Below are 14,913 nucleotides of genomic sequence, written 5' to 3'. Positions count from 1 at the left end.
TTTCTGTCCTGTATTCTGAATAACAGTTTCTTACTGTTTTATTTAAAACATGAAAAGACCGTGAATTTGACAAAATACAGTAAAATACTGGCAGCAGGGCTTCCAGCTTTTTACCAAATTTACCAAGTTTTTGTGCTGTATTCTCAATTACATATTACGCTAAATTGAATAAACACAAAAACAGCATTAAATATGTTATAGTACATTTTTTATTAAACAAAATGACAATATAATAACAACCTCAGAGCAGATACACTCAGTGAGTTATATAAACAATCTGTCCATCAAACCCCTCTCATTCTCAAGCTCCAAAAAAGTAAGAATAAAAAAATTAGTTGTTCTGGTAAAGGCTAGTTAAAATAAACTAAAATGTTTCTTTGAAAACAAAAATGCAAAAAATGAGTGTGTGAACGTTTAAATGAAGTCCCACTGAAAGTTCATGAGATGTTTTAGGAGTGTGGAGACACGAGGATTGACTGTCTTCTTTGAGACCACCTTGCCCCGGATCGTCTTTGAACCCCTCTCTAGGTTTATCCCAATGAAGCGTCTGGAGATACAGCAGTATAAAATAGCATTCAGTTGGTGACTTTTAGAGTGATTTAGGAAATTAAGCATGCACAAGAAGAAAATGACAGATATAAGAAACAACTCTGAATGAACTTCAAAGTACAAGAGGCCTCCTCCTGGTACTGCAAATTGAACACATAGTACATTGCAAACAAAGTTGCAAACCTGGTCAAGAATGTAGGTAGGATGCCCTCACAAATGACACGACCCTCAAGACTGAGCTCCTTTCCTTGTTTGTTCTCATTCCCGCCTTTTTTTCTACACCTCTTTTAAGATCATTTATTTTTCCACCTGTTTTCCAGTCAAAACAAGTTCCACAAGCAGACCCTTTTATTTCACTAAAAGAAAGTGCAAGCTAAATAATAGTAAAGCACATTCATAATGATTAATCAAATAAACAACGAAATATAAACATATCTGCATAAACATATATAAATAAAATATCCAACACTTCCCTCTCCCGTAACATTTACACCACAATTTGTATTTAAATAAAATTAGTAAAACTCATTTTTTTCATTCTTTTTTTTTTGGACAGTTTTGATTAATTTGGTAATTTGGTAAAATTAGTCAAACTAGCTACCTGGTAGCTATAAAGCTAAGTAGAACTTAATGAACTAAGACACATCATTGCTAGCCAGATTCATCCTTCATGATGAAAATTATAATTATTATAAAAATATTATAAAAATGACCTTCAGACATTACAAGCTATCATATATTATTGTTGCTTACAAACATCTCTTTCCTTAGTCTGCTCCCATGACATACCAAAACAGTATCTGTATATTACATGTTACATTTCAAGCCCCTTGGCTGCGCACATCTATAACTACGGCACGTCTAGAACTGCAGGTCTAAAACCACAGGTCTAGATAGGTCTGCGGTGGCTCTCCGGCTGTGCAATTGGATACATCTCCTGAGGATGGCTTTGGGAAAATACTGTTCTTTACTGTAAAATGTTTTACTTGTGCCATATGGCGGCAAAATACGGTAATACTGTGAATAAAGCATTACTATTGACAGTATTACCCTATTTTAAGAAAAACAGTATTGTACTGTGGCAATTTGGCTGTATTTTTACAGCAATTTTTTACAGTGTAGGGTAATTTTGCAGGTGCTGCCGCTAGGGAACACCGAAGTAAACAAAACTTTAATTCTTAAAAAAACTTTTTCTTTCAAGGTTAAATGAGCACTACACTTTAGTCTACACAGATTTCTGTCCTGAAACCCTTATTTAAGTGAGTAAAGCAGGTTTATTCACAGTAAGCTTAGATTTCCACAATTTTGACTGAAATAGTTGACAATAGAGGCAACCATGCTAACCTACCAACCATGCTACATGCTCTATGGCACTCAGCCTCTACCGCAGCAGTGCCAATATTACATGTTAAAGCATGAACCTCAAGTGTATTAAACATAGCACTGGCATTCACACAGGGTTTCCTGTAACAAGATGTGGTTCCTTGACTGCCTCACATGATTATCAATTTACAGAATTTGACTTCTTTAAATGCTGCTTGTTGTTTGTTTCTGCAGAGATCAGGTCTGGTGGTACCATGGGCTTTAAATGTGAAATTCTATCCTTTATCATCCTGTTGTTTATTCCAGGTAAGAATGCACACACTTTTCACTTTATTAGATACATCATTTGTTTGACCACTTTATATTATTCTTCACATTTGGAACACATTTATACTTGGTCAGTTTATGAGCACAGGACCGCTGTACATCAGCAGATCATTAAATGGAACTTACTGAGCCTAAAAGTCTGGCCACTAGCAATAGAACCTATTCAGATCATCCAGCACCAGACTAGAATAATCCAGCATATTGATCACTGGTATCCACTGGTAACAAAAAAAATGCTAAATAATAATTTAAATTTAGCAGTGCAAAAGATACGTAAACAGTAGATGAGTGAACTAGTGAATGAACTACTAGTGCAAAATAGGGTAGAACTATAAAAATAGTGTTATAGGCATCAGCAAGTCTGAGAGTGTATCCATAGATGGGGGTGTGTCCATGGTGTGGCCAGAATTGCCGGAAAGAAAAAGTGTCACAGAGTCTTCAGTTTGCTGTGCTGAGAGTAGTTGAACAGTCTTATGGCCTGAGGGACAAAAGACTTTCGGAGTCTGTCTGTGGAGCAGGACTGGGACAGCAGTCTGCCGCTGAATGGAATGGAATGGAATGAATGGAAGCTAATGTACTGAATATACTGTATGGATCCTCATTTTCTGTAATTGTCATTTCTTTCAGGTTCTGTAGGTGAGAGTATCAGTGTGTCCTGCAAGCCTCAGACTATCTGTGCTCTGCAGGATTCAGAGGTGAACCTGACCTGCTCTTATTCAAACACCAACAGAACTGTCTTCTGGTTCAACTCCAAACAGAAAGATAAATGGAAGAATGAGGATCATCCAGAGGATTTAACTTTACATTCAGACTGCACAGGACGAGTGACCACCAAGACCACCAGCTCCAGCTCAACTCTTACAATAAGAGACCTGAGAGAGGGAGACTCTGGAGATTATCAGCTCATGATTATTACAGATGATGGAGTGAAACATCAAAGCTCTCCTGCAGTCAGACTCACAGTTACAGGTAAACAGAGCAGGAATATGATGATCTGTTCAGTAATTATAACTATATTGTTTGTGTTTACAAATTATTTCAATTCAGTCCTGCAGGTAAAGAAGAACGGACTGACATTGACCTGTAGTACATCCTGCAGTTTGACTTCTGGGACTCATTCTTACATCTGGTACAAGAATGGAGCACAGGTTTTTGGAATTGGTGGTGATAAGAGTTCTTTGATTTTGTCCCACCTTACTGCTGGCAGTTACTCCTGCTCTGTTAGCAGCCATACAGAAATCCGCTCCAATGCAGAGTGTGAGTATTAGATCTGTTTATATCTAATTATTTATGATCAAGTCAAATCAAAGCATGCTAATCTTTTACTTTCTTACAGGTGTGTCTAATGAGAAGTGTTGGAATGTGACCTATACAAACAGAAGAGTGTGTGTTTTGGAGGGTTCATCAGTGGACTTTCCCTGCGCTTACTCATATCCCAGTGGTCTCACAGTTACTGAAGTCTTCTGGCATTACATGTGGTTTCAATCTGAGCCAAATGATCTGAGAGAGGACGAGCAGTTTGCTGGTCGGGTGGAGTTTATTGGAGATAAAGAGAAGAACTGCACTCTGAGGATAAGAGATGTAAGAATGAACGACTCTGGAGAATATTATTTTCGAATCATTGGATCTAAAGGAGAAATATTATCTGGAAAACCTGGAGTCACTTTGAAAGTTACAGGTATCAGAAAGGGTTAGTATTTTTTACTGGTTCTGCTGTTCATTTCATAATGTATTGTTTACAACACAGTGGTGTGCAGTTAATATAGTGGGTACCCCTTCTGCAACACCCCACCCCCGCCGGCCTACACATATTACAATAAATACATATTCTCTGTCTTGACTTAGTGATATGAACTTAATACACATTAACAGCCCACAAATACAGCTATAAATGACAAAAGTATCATGTACAATAGACCACAACAATCAATGCTTAATTTTGTACATGTACAGCCATTTAACAAAGTTTTACAACTAACCAATGCATAGCACCTTCATCAGAACGCTGAGAAGGGATTAGACAGACATTTTATTTTAGTTAATGTATAAAAATATATGCTTACACTTACAATAACTATAATATATATTTCCTGATTAAATATTATGTAATGATTTACATGCACCTATTGTCACCCTTTCTCTGAAGAGTTAGAAGGGCCTTATTGCACACCACTGCTACAACACCTTTCCCACAAGGACATTATATTAAAAAAGTTCTGTTCAGGTGCTCTTCAGCGAACCAGCCAGCATTTCCACCAATTTAAGTGGAACCGTCAAAATGTCACATCTTATGTCACCAACAGAGGGCGTTGCACAGCGGCGGTGAACAGAAGAACCTGAAGAACGCTGAAGAACCTAGTATTTTTTGGTTCCCGCTTTGAACAAAAATTCCTGGTTCCTCAACCTACTTTTGTTGGTGAAAACGCGGCGAACCAGTTCAAAATTACGTTAGCGAACCAGAACTGTGCCGGTTACACATTGGTGGAAAAGCGTTATGTCTGTTATCTGAGATAGCAACTGTTTTAAAATACAGGAAGTGCTACTAGCACTTTATTTTGAGTTTGATCTTAAATACAGAGTCTGTATAATTTAAAATTCCTGATTGATTTTACTTTTGCAATTTCAAGACCTTAAATGTTTTGATTAAAACAATAAATATGATGATATTATGATGATGAACATTTGTTTATTCCATGCATTGTTCCTAAAGTTATTTAACCTGCAGTCCATGCTTTGTTTCTCACGATGATTAAGATCCAGAGGACAACGTAGAGTTAAAGCTGATCACAGTAGCAGTGGTGGTCATACTGGTCCTACTAATCATCTCTGCAGCTCTGTGTGTGTTCTGTGTGATCAGGAAGAAGAGAGGAGCAGAGAGAGACACACATATTCAGGTACTGAGAGAAGAGTTCACTTTCTTTCTCTTTACTTACTCCTTTGAAGCTGCTACTGAATGAAGACCAATGAAAATATGTGTTCTTTTCATCTCTCTCTAAAAGAGTCTGAATCCTGCAGACGACACTTACACAGCTCTGAACCTCGCCACCATCAGCTCAGACTATGATACTCTGCAGGTACGTCTAGTGCGTGTGTTTTGTGACTTTTCTCTTGTTGGTTTATGGTTGTCTCGATCAAACCAAGTCCTTGTAGGGTGGTGAATCTCAGAGGCTGAAACAATCAGAATCTTTCTTATAAGGAGGGGCATTGCTAATTAGGGTTGCAACGGTATGAAATTTTCATATATTATTAAACTGACCCTTAAAGAAATTACAACAAAGGTTTTTTGTTCAATTAACTATTTATTGTAGAAACCTGGAACAATAATTTTAATGTCTCCTTAAAAAAAAAAAGCTGTACACCATCAGGTGAAGGAAACCAGGTTTTTCCACTACTCTTAAGGGCATTAAGAGTGTATATAAAAAAAAAATAAAAAAAAAAAAAATATATATATATATATATATATATATATATATATATATATATAAATATATATAATATATATATATATATATATATATATATATATATATATACACACACACACACACACACACATACACACACACGTTACACACATTACATGTCCTCTAAGAAGTAAAGATCCTGTATTTAAAATATTCAGTACAATTATTTAAGTTTAAATTATTTAATATCTGATAAACTGAGCCTGGGTCAGTGTCTGATCAACAACTGTTGTAAACGTCCGTTTTACTGCCAAGTTGGTATATAACCAGATACTGCAGAAAGAGGGGATTTATTTCTGACATGATCCTCACAATAGAGATTTCTATTTTAAGGCTTTCACACCGAGTCTGGTTTTAACATATGAAAAACAGGCATGTCAGAATTTGAAAATGAACGCATGTAAATGAATGGGGTCTTTCACATCCAGTCCGGCCTTTACACGGACACGTGAATCCATCGTAGCACGCACTTCACGCCTGTACCTGCGTGCCCAAATTTCGGATAACTCAGTGCTTTTGGGTTATGCACGACTACAAAGAGGTTTTATTTAGGTTCAGATTAAAATTATAAACTAAACACATACTTTGCGCTGCACAGCGGAGTGATGTTCTCGGAGATGGGAGAACAGGTTTGACGTATGTCCACCTTTAGCTGTGACTTTACGGCCACATTGATTACAAATCTGATCACCCATCCTCGGGTGCGTTCAGCGGGTCTCTGAAATAGTCCCACACTGCTGATTTTAGTTTAGCCTTTTTTTAGGCGGACGGAGATTTGTTTAGTCTGATGCTCTTTCTGCTGTTCTCACCGCTGTGTGCTGAGTAGCTGAAGCGGAGCAGAGTCGCGCATGCGCGGGTGAGTTTCTCCGCTGGCTTGCGTTTTACCGGTAATAAGCAAACACACACGGTATGATAACCGTGCATTTTAATACCATGGTATACCGTGAAACCGGTTACAGCTGCAACCCTATTGCTAATGTTAGGTCTCTCCCTGGTAACATTAGTATTTTAGTTATCTTATCGCAAAGGTTTGCTAGCTCATTGCTAATGCTAGATCTCTGTCCGGTAAAAAATGTATTTTAGCTAGCTCATTGCTAAGGTTATATAGCTTGCTTGCTACCTAAGGTTCGTTTATTGTCTTGAGACTCGAGCACTAACAAAACTTGAAAAATCCCAAACAGCGAACTGCGGCGTCTCACGTGTTTTTCTTCTTATCTCTCTCTAAAAGACATCAAATCCTGAAGACACAAACAACACTTACACAGCTCTGAACCCCACCACCATCAGCTCAGACTATGATGCTCTACAGGTAGGTCTTGGGTGTGTGTGGGTGTGTGTGTGTGTGTGTGTGTGTGAGTGTTTTGTGACTTTTCTCTTGGTCATATATATTTGGTCTTTAATTGTAACCCCCCCCCCCCCCTCTTCTTTGCCCCACCAACCCCAGTGTGTTTCAGGCTCTTCCAGTGACACATACTCAAATTTGAACCAATCCACATTGTCGTCTGATTACAGCAATATAACAGGCCGCCTGCAGCACCTACACTGAGTGTGTGTTTACAGTACATGTTTTTAACAATGTTCCTGCATTCACAACTTTAAGCTTTATGATCAGTAGTCCCATTTAATGTTAAAATTAAGTAATCCCAGCGAGAGTTCAGGAAATCATCATGTACAACTGTAAAATGCTCAGCAGTTCAGCCCAATAACTATTATATACTTATAGCCTAAAATATATACATATATAGAACAAAGACACTGTTGTTCATATTAGTTGTTCATTATATTTGTAGAAAAACCAGTGGGAAAGAAATGAGTAGAACAAACAAGTAATAATACTTACCATCTAAATGCATGTCTGAAAATCTGTACAGTTGTAAATAATTTCTACATTAATGTGCACATGTGTTTATGTATATGGTGCCCTCATTTTATGTGCAACAAGCTGATATTTTTTTCTTGTAAAATTTAATAGTCTTGAATTTGTGGTGGAGAGTAATTATTACTGTTAGGCCTCTTATTATGCCTGATTAATTAATACATTTTTTATTTGTTTTAATTATTCATTTTATTTTCTTGCTGTGAATAGTGTTGAGTTTTCTTGAATTTTTAGCTAGGGGAGTATTTTTATTATTGTGTGTAGTGTGCGTGCTTATTGTTGGGAAGGTTTATACTTTATGGTATTTTTTTTTAATTACATCCCTGTTTAGATCCATATGTTTTACAGTATTAAGCTGTCGCCAGCTCTCTTCTTTTTGGTAACCCTAATGTAACCCAGGTTACTAAAGCTGACACCCTTTAGAGAAATTACCCCTAGTAAGTATTATAGATTATCAAGTCCTAACGAATAAGATGAAAATAATAAAATATTAATTAATTAAAATATTAAAGAACTAAAAATATAATTAATAGGAATTTCTTTGTGAATTGAAATTAGAAAAAAAAAGAACTAAATAATTATTTCAGAAAATACTTATTTTAAAAATAAGGCAACTATTTCTTTAAATCTGACCAGCAGTGGTAATAGGACAACCCCTATCGCGCCAATTTTATCCAGTAGAAACCCTGAAACAGATCACGCCACTATTTTAACCAATAGATAACTCTGAAGCAGCCTACTGCGCGGGAAGACCAACCAATCAGCAGCTTAGTAAGTTAGTCTAGTACCCCCTGTGTGGAAAACGCATTCACTCTTGAGTTGGAAGCTGAACCGTGCGGATCGCGGCACAGCTATCGCGCTGAGAATAGAAAGCTACGTTGAGATATAAGTACCTCATACGTGAGTAATGCTTATTAGCCATCGGTACTAACGCTAGACGGCTAACAAGCAGTTCGGTCGTGTAAACCGGCGAGAGGATTTGTAACAGAGACGGAGTTATTCCGAGCGGGGAGCGAGTCTGTACAGCGGATCGCTTCGTCATCGCCGAGGTGAGCCGAGTGTACCGCGGATCGCTTAGTCATCGCCGCGGTGAGCCGAGTCTGTACAGCGGATCGCTTAGTCATCGCTGCGGGACACAGAGTCTTCACCGCGATCGCTTTGTCATCACCGCAAGGAGCCGATTCTTCGCTGTGAATCGTTTCGTCGCCCGAGCGGGAGCCGAGTCCTTGACGCGGATCCCAGACTAACAAAAAATAAAAGAATTCCGGATCGGATTTGGTGAGTTCTACACTTTAAAAGCTGGTATTTTGGTTGGTTTTACGTGCATAGGTGAAGGTATAACTGTTTAGCTAAGCTAATAAGAGTGGGTTAAGCAAATCTTTTTCAATTGTACCCTTTTTTTTTTCTGATGAGTTAAGGCTGTAATTCTGTAATGTTTAATACTACTGTGCTGTGATATATTAACGCTAAGTTTGGGATGTTAGATGTGTAACCAGAGACATAAGAACCTAAAAGGCTACTGTAAATAGTTGTTAAATGTTAGGAAAAAAAAACTCTGAGCACTAAAAGCCATGTTTCATATGAATAGGCCAGTTTCCCTGGGGATGAATCTTACTGATCTGCTCTGACCTGCCGCCTGGGTGCGAGAGTCCAGTCGAGTGGGACACGAGCTGGCGAGCCACGGTCCACGGAACTTCGTACCCGAGCATTGATTCTGAGTATCCCATATTTTTGAGGTTGGACTGTTTTTCCAACTACTCTGAGTGAGTTACACTGCGCTAAACATAATAGACTGAAGTTCTCTAATCTCTAAAGGTTACTGGAAGCGCTAAACCTTCACTAGAGACTTTTATCTTGTTGAAATCCACACCTTTACTATATTTATTTTATTGAATTTAATTGAATGATTGGGTTGAATTCTTTTGAACTTAATTTACTGTTGAATCATTTATTTTGTTATTTTGGTTAATTGTTTGGTTATATTGTTACTGTGAAACATTGGGAATCATTTATTCTGTTGGAAAAAGAAATCTGAGACTGAAAACTGTGTAAAATATATTATAGAATAATATAAATACCATACTTACCTCTTAACCTGCAAAATAGACAATACCTACCTTAAATACTTACCATAATTCCCTAATTATACTTACCTTAGATATTGATCCAAAACCCCTAACTTAAAACCTAAAATAAGGAAAAGAAACCGATGATTAAAAACCCTAATAAAACCTAAAATACTAACACTGAGGACTGAGTAATAAAATAGTAAATACTTTCTAAATATATATCTAAAATATTATAAACGTCTAACACTGGGTATTATGTAAAATATTTATAGAAAGAGGGAAACAAAATTGATACATACCTCTTGGTGAATACCATTGTTTATTATTTGTTTTATTGTGATACTGTGTTTTCTTTGATCTTTTTTTTTATTTTATTTCCTTACCCCCTACTCTGTTTACCTATTGAGACCCCTATTTTTAAAGTTTTAATACAATTTCTGTAATTTTACCCCAGTTTAATTTTGTGTCTTTATTATTGCTGCTTCACGAGCGAACCTAAACTGGTCCATCAGTTCCCTTTGTCCATTCTAAAATTAAACTTACCTGTAGTCACCTCTAGGGAGCGCTACAGAGCTTGGCGAGCCAGCCAGGAGCAGTTAACACTAAAAGACACTAAAATAAAAGCCTCTGCCCAACTTACTATAATTATTCAAATTAGAGTGCCTTGTCAACTAACAGATAACCTACATAGCCAACATGGAATTAATAGAACAAGAAGCTGTTGTGGTGGCAAACTCAGTCCTCGTTAGTGGTCTAACCGAAACTGAAACTGATAATGATCTAACTACCTACTTAGAGCAGCATGGTCCCATCAGTCGAGTACTCCGCATTGATGACCCAACATCCTCATTTCATAGAGCTGCAGTAGTTGAGTTCAAAACTGCTCATGCTTTGAAAACACTTAAAGCACTTCCACACACCTATCATAGCCCTAGCCAAGAAGGTGTTGCTTATCACCTAAAAGCCCTAGCCACAGTGTATGCACCTTCAGCCGCTGAACGCGCCACCCACTGCTTCCTGGAAGAATTAAGGAAACTCTCAAATAAGAGTGGTAAACCGTTCTCTGAACTCCTACAAGAACACCTCTCCCTGTGCAGTGAGTCGAGCATACCTAAACCAGTTCATGATGATACCAGTGTAGAACACCCAGCAGCTGCTGTTGTGAGTGATGTTCCATCGATTCATCAAGCACCTTCTTATTCACACCGCCCAAGTGCCGTATCAACTGACTCTGGAACACAAGCCAGTGCAAGTGTAAACATCCCATTGTGCGATGCAAACCCACCTGCAGTACAGCGCGTCGTCGTTGAGCATATAGTGAGAAGTGAAGAAGCTGCTTCTCATTCCCATGCAACCATAAAACTCCGAACCTTCTCAGGAAGAATTCCTCATCCCGCTCATGAGGTAGATTACGACACTTGGCGTAACAATGTCGAACTTCTCCTGAGAGACCCTGTCTTGTCAGATTTACACCGAGCCCGTAAGATTCTGGATAGTCTTCTGCCTCCAGCCGCCCACCTTGTAAAGCATTTAGGCCCGATGTCTGCACCCAAGGCCTACCTCGAGTTGCTTGATTCAGCTTTTGCCACGATTGAGGAGGGCGATGAACTTTTTGCAAAATTTCTAAATACTCTGCAAGACGCAAACGAGAAGCCATCGGAATATTTCCAGAGGCTGCATTCAGTGATGAATAGAGTTACGAAGCAAGGAGTTGTACCTGCTGTTGAAGCTGATAAACAGATACTGCGTCAGTTCTGTCGCGGATGCTGGGACAATGGGTTGATCGCTGACCTCCAGTTAGAGCAGAGGAAACATGAGCCCCCACCACTCTCTGAAATGTTACTCCTGCTACGTACGGAAGAAGAGAAGCAAGTAGCCAAGGAGAGACGGATGAAAAAACACCTTGGAGCTGTTAAGCACCGCATTGGCTCTCATGCTATTCAGGCAACGAATGAGGCTGAAGGAAAAGAAGAATCACTGACCAAGATGGTGAAGGAGCTAAAGACACAGATGGGTGAGTTTCATGGACACCTCAAGGCCTTAAGATCTCAAAAGAATCCCACTCCTTCTGAAGATATGTCCGAGTTGAGAAACCAAGTTGTTCAGCTTCAGAGTCAAGTAGCACGTCTACAAACCAGTTGCACCTCTGAGAAGAAAGAACTACGCCAGGATGACAAGGTGAGACGACCTAACAAAACTGTGAGACATAATCCTCCAACCACTGTCTCTAAGCCAGCTGATGGGAGGCCCAGAGCCTGGTATTGTTTTTCGTGTGGCGAAGATGGACATATAGCTGCTTCATGCCAGTCTGTCCCGAATCCATCTTTAGTGGCCACTAAAAGAAAACATCTGAAGGAAAAACAACGAGCGTGGGACTTGGGAAAAACCTCCGAACCCTCTTTAAACTGATGTCAGGCTCTGTCGAGGGACGGATGGAGGCTGACCATGTGAAAAGTCCCCACCCTTACAAGATGTCAGCAAAGAGTAATGCTGTTCATGCAACTTCACAAAACCAACTACCGCATAGGCTGGTAGGAACCAAATGTACTTCCCGAGTAACTATCAATGGTCACAGCCACGATTGCCTTCTGGACACCGGATCTCAAGTCACCACAGTTCCTCAGTCATTTCATGAAACCTGGTTGCCCCACATAAGTGTTAAACCCCTTAGTGATTTGCTTGAAGTAGAAGCAGCGAACGGACAGCTTGTACCATATCATGGATACATCGAACTGACCATCACATTTCCCAAAGAGATATTGGGCACCACTCTGACTATCCCCACCCTAGCCCTGGTAGTTCCAGATGCAAATGGCTCAACCCAGTCTTCTGTACTGATCGGTACCAACACCTTAGATGCCCTCTATGAGAGCTACTGTGAAGGTAGCCCAGAAAAACCTCTTCCACATCGCTATGGGTATAAGATGGTACTGCAAACGCTTGAAATCCGACACAAGCAAACAGACGACAGCCGAGTAGGAGATGTACGACTCTCCAGCCAAGAACCACGCGTCATTCCTGCACGTCAAAGTTTAGTGTTAGAGGGTTCAGTGACCACCAAAAACCCAGAGACCAGAGTCGTCATACAACAACCCACTACTCCTCTTCCAGGAGGGCTGATAATCACAAGTAGTTTACTTACCTTACCTAGCAAGCCCCGTGCCAGATTGCCAGTAATGTTGAGGAATGAATCAGATCACGACATAGTGCTTATGCCCAAACGAGTTATAGCTGAGCTACATGCAGTGCAGCAGGTTGTCCCTAGTGTAACCCCTGCAGAGAAATTAGCTTCAAAATCCCAATCATCTACCCCTACTCCAGGAGTGCAGATTGACTTTGCTGATTCTCCCATTCCCGAAAGATGGAAAGAAAGGATAACTCAAAAGCTTAATGCCATCCCTGAAGTTTTCGCACACCACGATCTTGACTTTGGTCATTCAAGCAAAATAAGACACCACATCAGACTAAATGATGAGACTCCCTTTAAACAAAGGGCCAGACCCATACACCCCCAAGACATCAATGCTGTGCGCCAACACCTGGAAGAACTGCTAGAAGCTGGAGTGATTAGAGAATCTGAGTCATCGTTTTCATCTCCCATTGTCGTAGTCCGAAAAAAGAATGGTGACATCAGGCTTTGCGTGGATTACCGCAAGTTGAATCTGCAGACAGTGAAGGATGCCTATGCCCTGCCAAATCTTGAAGAGACTTTTTCGGTGCTGAGTGGTTCCCAATGGTTCTCAGTGCTAGATCTGAAATCTGGTTACTACCAGATAGAACTAGCAGAAGAAGACAAACACAAGACCGCTTTCGTATGTCCATTAGGGTTCTGGGAATTTAACAGGCTGCCGCAGGGGATTACCAACGCCCCTAGTACTTTCCAGAGGCTCATGGAGAGATGCGTATCTGACCTGAATTTAAAAGAAGTCATTGTCTTTTTAGACGACCTTATAGTATTCTCTGCAACCCTGGAAGAACATGAGCAACGGCTGCTCAGGGTCCTTCAAAGGTTAAAAGAGTACGGGTTGAAATTGTCCCCCGAAAAATGTAAATTTTTCCAAACATCTGTCAAGTACCTTGGACATGTCGTATCCCGGAATGGTGTTGAAACTGACCCTGAAAAAATCAAAACTCTTAGAGACTGGCCAAGTCCGAGACACCTTAAAGAGCTACAATCGTTTTTAGGATTCGCCGGATACTACAGAAGATTCATACAGGACTACTCAAAAATAGTGAAGCCTTTGAACTCCTTAACCATTGGTTATGGTCCTGCGAAGAGAAGCAAAGTGAACTCTGGGAAATCTCCTCTTTTTAAGCCTAAAGAACCCTTTGGATGCCGTTGGACAGAGGAATGTCAATCCGCCTTTACCACAATCATCGACAAATTGACTTCAGCCCCTGTGCTAGCGTATGCCAATTCCAAACTCCCGTATGTTCTACATACTGACGCAAGCACCACAGGTTTAGGAGCTGCACTCTACCAAGAACAGGATGGACAACTAAGAGCAATCGCCTTCGCTAGTCGTGGACTTTCACACAGTGAGTCTAGGTATCCCGCCCACAAGCTGGAGTTTTTAGCCCTCAAGTGGGCTGTAACTGAGAAGTTCAGCGACTATCTCTATGGCAATACATTCACAGTCATCACAGACAGTAATCCCTTAACCTACATCCTAACCTCTGCCAAACTAGATGCCACAAGTTACCGGTGGTTGTCTGCTTTATCCACTTTCTCATTCACCCTTCGGTACCGACCTGGAAAACAGAACCTAGACGCTGATGCTCTTTCCAGACGTCCTCACGACCATACAATAGATGACCCCATCTCACAGAAGGAAGAGGATAGAATCCGTCAGTTTACCTTGAAGCATTTGCCAGAGCTTGCTGACAACACCAAACTTGACACTGAAGTAGTTCACGCCATCTGTGAAGCTCGCTTAGTACGCCAGTCTTCAAATAAATCCTCAGAAGGTTCCAGAATCCCATTTGTAGAATCATTGGCTTCAAATCCGGATTGCCTACCAGATGACTTTGTACAAGATGAATTCCTTGATGGGTTCCCGCTAAATTCTAGAGTGCCTGCAGCAGAAGTCCGTGACAAACAGAACTCGGATGTGGCTATTCGAGAAATAATCTCTTCTTTAAAGGGGGGAGGGGTGCCATCTCCGTCAGTAAAGAAGGAGATCCCACAGTTGTCCCTTTTGTGTCGAGAGTGGAACAAACTGTTCTTGAAAGACGGCATACTGTATAGGAGACGCCAAGGAGAACAGGAGATGCAGTACCAACTGGTCCTCCCTGAACAGTGGCG

This window comes from Astyanax mexicanus, chromosome 23, assembly GCF_023375975.1.
Source record: "Astyanax mexicanus isolate ESR-SI-001 chromosome 23, AstMex3_surface, whole genome shotgun sequence".
NCBI lineage: Eukaryota > Metazoa > Chordata > Actinopteri > Characiformes > Acestrorhamphidae > Astyanax > Astyanax mexicanus.
Note: the sequence above shows the minus strand (reverse complement) of the source record.